The sequence below is a fragment of the Coregonus lavaretus genome (assembly GCF_964263955.1).
Source record: "Coregonus lavaretus genome assembly, contig: HAP1_SCAFFOLD_10290, whole genome shotgun sequence".
In the NCBI taxonomy this organism is placed as follows: domain Eukaryota; kingdom Metazoa; phylum Chordata; class Actinopteri; order Salmoniformes; family Salmonidae; genus Coregonus; species Coregonus lavaretus.
Window position 1 is genome coordinate 1 of NW_028156338.1, and position 6,335 is coordinate 6,335.

At 43.1% G+C, this 6,335-nt stretch overlaps 1 pseudogene across 1 annotated transcript; it reads right to left on the reverse strand.

Moving 5' to 3' along the window:
- Positions 1 to 4,353: 4,353 nt before the first annotated feature.
- On the reverse strand, positions 4,354 to 5,253 carry LOC311126451 (serine protease sp-Eoc49-like; annotated as a pseudogene). Its single transcript has one exon. The product of its transcript is annotated as a serine protease sp-Eoc49-like (transcript).
- Positions 5,254 to 6,335: the final 1,082 nt, after the last annotated feature.

Consider the following 6,335-nt stretch of genomic DNA (forward strand, 5'->3'; position numbering starts at 1 on the left):
CCAGTGAAGAACAAACACCACTGTAAATACAACCCATATTTATGTTTATTTTCCCTTTTGTACTTTAACTATTTGCACATCGTTACAACACTGTATATAGACATAATATCACATTTGAAATGTCTTTATTCTTTTGGAACTTGTGTGAGTGTAATGTTTACTGTTCATTTTTTATTCACTTTTGTTTATCTATTTCACTTGCTTTGGCAACGTAAACATATGTTTCCCATGCCAATAAAGCCCCATGAATTGAATTGAATTGAATTGAATTGAATTGAGATGCGTAGGCAGGGTTGGAGAGAGAGAGACAGCAGACCAACACTGTTTCTCTCTCCTTCACTCAGCCCAACCATTCCATACTGCACCCTGGTACAGTGGTTCCAAACCTTTTCAGTTACTGAATTTTGCTCTCTGCCCGGAGTACCCCTGAACTACCCCCTCTTGTGCATTTTACCAGTAGGCCTCTGGTCTCATGAGTCTTCTCAAGTAACCCCTGTGGATAGGCCAAGTACCCCCAGCAGTCCTAGTACCCCTGGTGGGAACCACTGCCCTATATACTGGTTAGTGGTGGAATACTTGGTATATATAGTGCTGTGCAGAGAAGTTAACAGGTTTGTATTCTAAACTTGCATTGTGACTTTGTGTTTGTCCTATGTGTGTTCATCATGTAGTCTTACTGTCTGACCTACTGTCCCCAGTCAGACATCATGGACGGTGAGAAGGGATAAAGTCCTAAGAGCTGAATAGATGTTGTATGATTCACCAGCACATTCAGTTACACCTCTGCTCTATAATGCAAAACCTCTCCTTTCGTAAATGGTTAGTTCGGTTGGTGTCTTCGACTCAACTTTATTCCTCAGAAAGATAATACAAAGGGGCCGGACATACAGTGGGGAGAACAAGTATTTGATACACTGCCGATTTTGCAGGTTTTCCAACTTACAAAGCATGTAGAGGTCTGTAATTTTTATCATAGGTTCACTTCAACTGTGAGAGACGGAATCTAAAACAAAAATCCAGAAAATCACATTGTATGATTTTTAAGTAATTAATTTGCATTTTATTGCATGACATAAGTATTTGATCAACCTACCAACCAGTAAGAATTACGGCTCTCACAGACCTGTTAGTTTTTCTTTAAGAAGCCCTCATGTTCTCCACTCATTACCTGTATTAACTGCACCTGTTTGAACTTGTTACCTGTATAAAAGAACCTCTCCACAATGGCCAAGAACAGAGAGCTGTGTAAGGACATCAGGGATAAAATTGTAGACCTGCACAAGGCTGGGATGGGCTACAGGACAATAGGCAAGCAGCTTGGTGAGAAGGCAACAACTGTTGGCGCAATTATTAGAAAATTGAAGAAGTTCAAGATGACGGTCAATCACCCTCGGTCTGGGGCTCCATGCAAGATCTCACCTCGTGGGGCATCAATGATCATGAGGAAGGTGAGAGATCAGCCCAGAACTACACGGCAGGACCTGGTCAATGACCTGAAGAGAGCTGGGACCACAGTCTCAAAGAAAACCATTAGTAACACACTACGCCGTCATGGATTAAAATCCTGCAGCGCACGCAAGGTCCCCCTGCTCAAGCCAGCGCATGTCCAGGCCCGTCTGAAGTTTGCCAATGACCATCTGGATGATCCAGAGGAGGAATGGGAGAAGGTCATGTGGTCTGATGAGACAAAAATAGAGCTTTTTGGTCTAAACTCCACTCGCCGTGTTTGGAGGAAGAAGAAGGATGAGTTCAACCCCAAGAACACCATCCCAACCGTGAAGCATGGAGGTGGAAACGTAATTCTTTGGGGATGCTTTTCTGCAAAGGGGACAGGACGACTGCACCGTATTGAGAGGAGGATGGATGGGGCCATGTATCGCGAGATCTTGGCCAACAACCTCCTTCCCTCAGTAAGAGCATTGAAGATGGGTCGTGGCTGGGTCTTCCAGCATGACAACGACCCAAAACACACAGCCAGGGAAACTAAGGAGTGGCTCCGTAAGAAGCATCTCAAGGTCCTGGAGTGGCCTAGCCAGTCTCCAGACCTGAACCTAATAGAACATCTTTGGAGGGAGCTGAAAGTCCGTATTGCCCAGCGACAGCCCCGAAACCTGAAGGATCTGGAGAAGGTCTGTATGGAGGAGTGGGCCAAAATCCCTGCTGCAGTGTGTGCAAACCTGGTCAAGACTACAGGAAACGTATGATCTCTGTAATTGAAAACAAAGGTTTCTGTACCAAATATTAAGTTCTGCTTTTCTGATGTATCAAATACTTATGTCCATGCAATAAACTGCAAATTAATTACTTAAAAATCATACAATGTGATTTTCTGGATTTTGTTTTAGATTCCGTCTCTCACAGTTGAAGTGTACCTATGATAAAAATTACAGACCTCTACATGCTTTGTAAGTAGGAAACTGCAAAATCGGCAGTGTATCAAATACTTGTTCTCCCCACTGTAGATACCAAATGCCAAGTACAGTGTATTGACTTGTTTGAGTAATTTCTTTACAACTTATGTTACCAATTGTTATAACACTAATATGCATGTTACGGTTGACTTAGAAAACTATTGGTTATGGAATTGTTTGGTTGTTGTTCTATGAGTCTCTTGCACACCTATTCTGAAGAGAGAATGATGTCACCAACACCCGGGGGAAAGGCACTGCTACACCTGCACTAAGATCTGTGCCGTGACTCAGCACCTGCGCCCCCTTCCACCAGACCCCCCAATCCACTTCATTATCAACATCAATTGGTCTCTTCCTAAGTAACACATTTCAATGAGAGAGAGAGAGAGAGAGAGAGAGAGAGAGAGAGAGAGAGAGAGAGAGAGAGAGAGAGAGAGAGAGAGAGAGAGAGAGAGAGAGAGAGAGAGAGAGAGAGAGAGAGAGAAGAGAGAGAGAGAGAGAGAGAGAGAGAGAGAGGTAAATACTGTGTACATGCATGCAACATAGCTAGGCACTTCATTCTCTATGAACAGTATGTTGTATGTGAAAAGATGTGAATCTGAGGAGATGCGGTCTGAATAGATTGGTACAGCTTCTCTCATTTAATACCACCTCTAAGTGGGGGAGGAAATGAAAATGTTGGATGGGGGGGAGAGAAGGGGAAGGCAGGGGTAAGAGTGGTTACAGACAGACAGAAAGACAAACAGAAGACAGAATAAGAGTAGAACTCTATTTTCCACCGTGATTTGGCCCATTTAAGAGCTAGTAATGTTTGTTTGAGATCGTCTTGAGGTTGGCTCAAGGACGTTCGACTGAATCAAAGGCTAATTCTCTACCCTTCTCCCGAAGTGTGCACTTGTACACTCCCCTCGTGAATTTAAAAGGAATGGACTGGTATGAGGAATATGGTGGAAACTCCCTCCAGCCATGATTGCACCTATCCAATGATTTTAAATGCATAAATGGGAGGGAACAAGTGCACACTTGATTGTGTCTGTCAGTTGCAGCTTGAGTACCCTCAAACAACCCGATTCTTATGGGGATTCTCCCTTTGTAGGGAGACATGCTTTACTCATAGCTACATCTACATGTAACAGTACTGTACTATACGTCCTGCAGAACTTGGCTTTGTCCCAAATGGCACGCTATTCCCTATATAGTGCTCTTTTTACCAGGCCCCTATGGGACCTGGTCAAAAGTAGTGCACTGGGTACTGGTCAAAAGTAGTGTATTAAATAAGATATAGGGTGCCATTTGGGACTCACTTTAGTGTCTCATAGAACAAACAACAACCAGCTTATTCCAGAACCAATCATTTTAATTGTCAACAGTAAAAGGCTGTGTTAAATGTATATTTAGTTCATTCAGGTATTTTACTGTAGTAGTGCCCTAGTTAATGGGTTGCTAGTGAATGTCCAGAGGCATTCAGTTGTTTAAAGCCGGGATTTAATCCAAGGTGCATTGACAACAATCACACTTCACATGACTATTAAAGGTAATTTACGTTGAGCCAACATCTGCAGCACTTTGAATGTGATCTCTGCAAACATCAGTTAAATGTATTTTAATGAAATGCCGTTTTGTGGATAGTGCAGTGTGCTTGTCAACAACACACCTTTGATTGATTACCAGCCTTCGTGTGTCCAGGCAGACAGAGTAACTGTGGGATATACTAAACTATACAGTACCACAATGGGATATACACTATCAACATTCTGGATTAACACACTACAGTTAGAACAAGAATGGAGACAGTTACAGTGGGATATAAACGATCAATTTTCTGGATTAACACACTACACTTATAACAAGAATGAGTTAATCTGAGATCTCTTTTATGGTTTATTAGGATACAATAATAAGCTTTTGCTGTTAATCAAATCAAAACGGTCCGTTTTCTTCTTTACTTGCCAATGATCTTCTTTATCCAGACTTTGTACTTGCAGACATCCATGATGAGTGCCGCTGCAGAACATTCTTCACCAGTGTTATCAGCGATGAAGACACCATAGAGCTGGTTCTTATACACCACACCTGCCCCAGAGTCACCTCTACAGGTTTCCACTCCAACACGTTGTGCACAGAAGATGTCTTGATGGGATTTTGCCATGGAGGCGTCACATTTCATAACATCCAGCTCTGCACAATGTAGGACTTTGGTGTTGGCAGCAGCAGGTGCTTCAGCAGCAGGTTCCCCAGCATCAGGTTCCCCAGCATCAGGTTCCCCAGCATCAGGTTCCCCAGCATCCGGTGCAGCAGGTGTAGTGGCTGCATAGCCTGCAATCTGAACTGTTTGGAACTCTTCTGGTTTAGATGTCTTCCCCCGAAGTTTGGCCAAAAACTGTGCACAATCACCAAGAGAGATTGGATCAACCCCAGGTCCTGGAACAGCTCCCGGCACTGGCCTTGGTAACTGCAGTAGCATGATGTCATGGGTTCGTCCATTCTTATCTTTATGGATCGCCTTCTGTTTGATTTCTACTAGAGGTTTCACAGGGCCTGGATCTCCAACTGCTTCTGCATACATCTTCCATTCTGGTCCATCAGGCCAACAGCGAGCAGCGGTTAGAAGCCACTTGTTGGTGATCAGAGAACTGCTGCAGTCCTTTTGCAATCCTTTCGATGGATTTTTAGCTGTCAAACGGACATGGTATTGCCTTTCGGTGGGACTGCACGTACCTGCCCCGATGACTCTCTTCTGAATGTCGCCCAATGTGATCTCTGCCAACATTAGAGAGAGCAGTAGAACACCGCTCAGGATCTTCATGGTCTTCATGACCGCTGCATTTTACAGAGGAAACATCTGTGGTATTAAACATATTCTGACCCCGTATCTCAAAACGTATCCACCATCCAGCCTCCTGCATGCTAATCAACTCAATTTGATTGGCTGACTCTTTGGTACGGTGACATTATATATGTAAAATTGATTTATTTGAATGAATCCATAAAGGGGTATCCAGGTAGCCCAGAGGTTAGAGAGACATGCATGTATCCCCATCGGTACCTTGAGCAAGGCACTTAATTACTAAACTGCTCCAAGGGGCCACAATGCAGCTGACCCTGACTTCCAACTCCTTAGTAAGTGTGTGTGTGTGTGTGTGTGTGTGTGTGTGTGTGTGTGTGTGTGTGTGTGTGTGTGTGTGTGTGTGTTTCCTGGGGGAAAAATAAACTACCTGTAAAATAACATAATTCTAGTTATACTCAACTACACCCCAAAATACTAACTCTATCCAATTATGAAAGTGACATGACCAGGAAACAGTTATAGACAGTTACGGCCTACTAATTGGGCACAGAGCTTTCCCCCCCTAGTCAGGCCAAATGCTCAGCAAAACCTTGGGGACCTAGTTATGATGCATTGCCAGACATATAGTATGTGCAAGAACAAAAAGAAGAACAACATAATGTATACAAATCCTGAGACTAATCAATTCCCCCCTGGGGATTGAAATAAAGTACAATTCAGTTGGTGTCTTCAGTTGAACTTTTGGAACTGACACAAGTCAATGCACCATAGCCTACTTGGCTTTTTGTCTGGCTCTTTGTAGGCAAATGATCTCTCTGAGGAATAGTTGTGCCAAAGACTTCAACGGACACTAAACGTTTACAACAGGAGAGGTTTTGCATTATACAGCAGAGGTGTAACTGAAATATGCGGGGTGAATTTGAGCTATTGAGTCTCCTCATACAACGTCTATTCCGCTCTTTGGACTTTATACCTTCTTATCAAAACCTCCTCGGCAGCAAACCGGATAAAAAAACTCCACTCTATGCTATCATTGTTCTATATCACATTTCAGTTGGTATATGAATATTGATAAAACTTCCACTTAACTTTATATGTGACTATAAAAGTATCTGTTTGACTAAAGATGCATAACG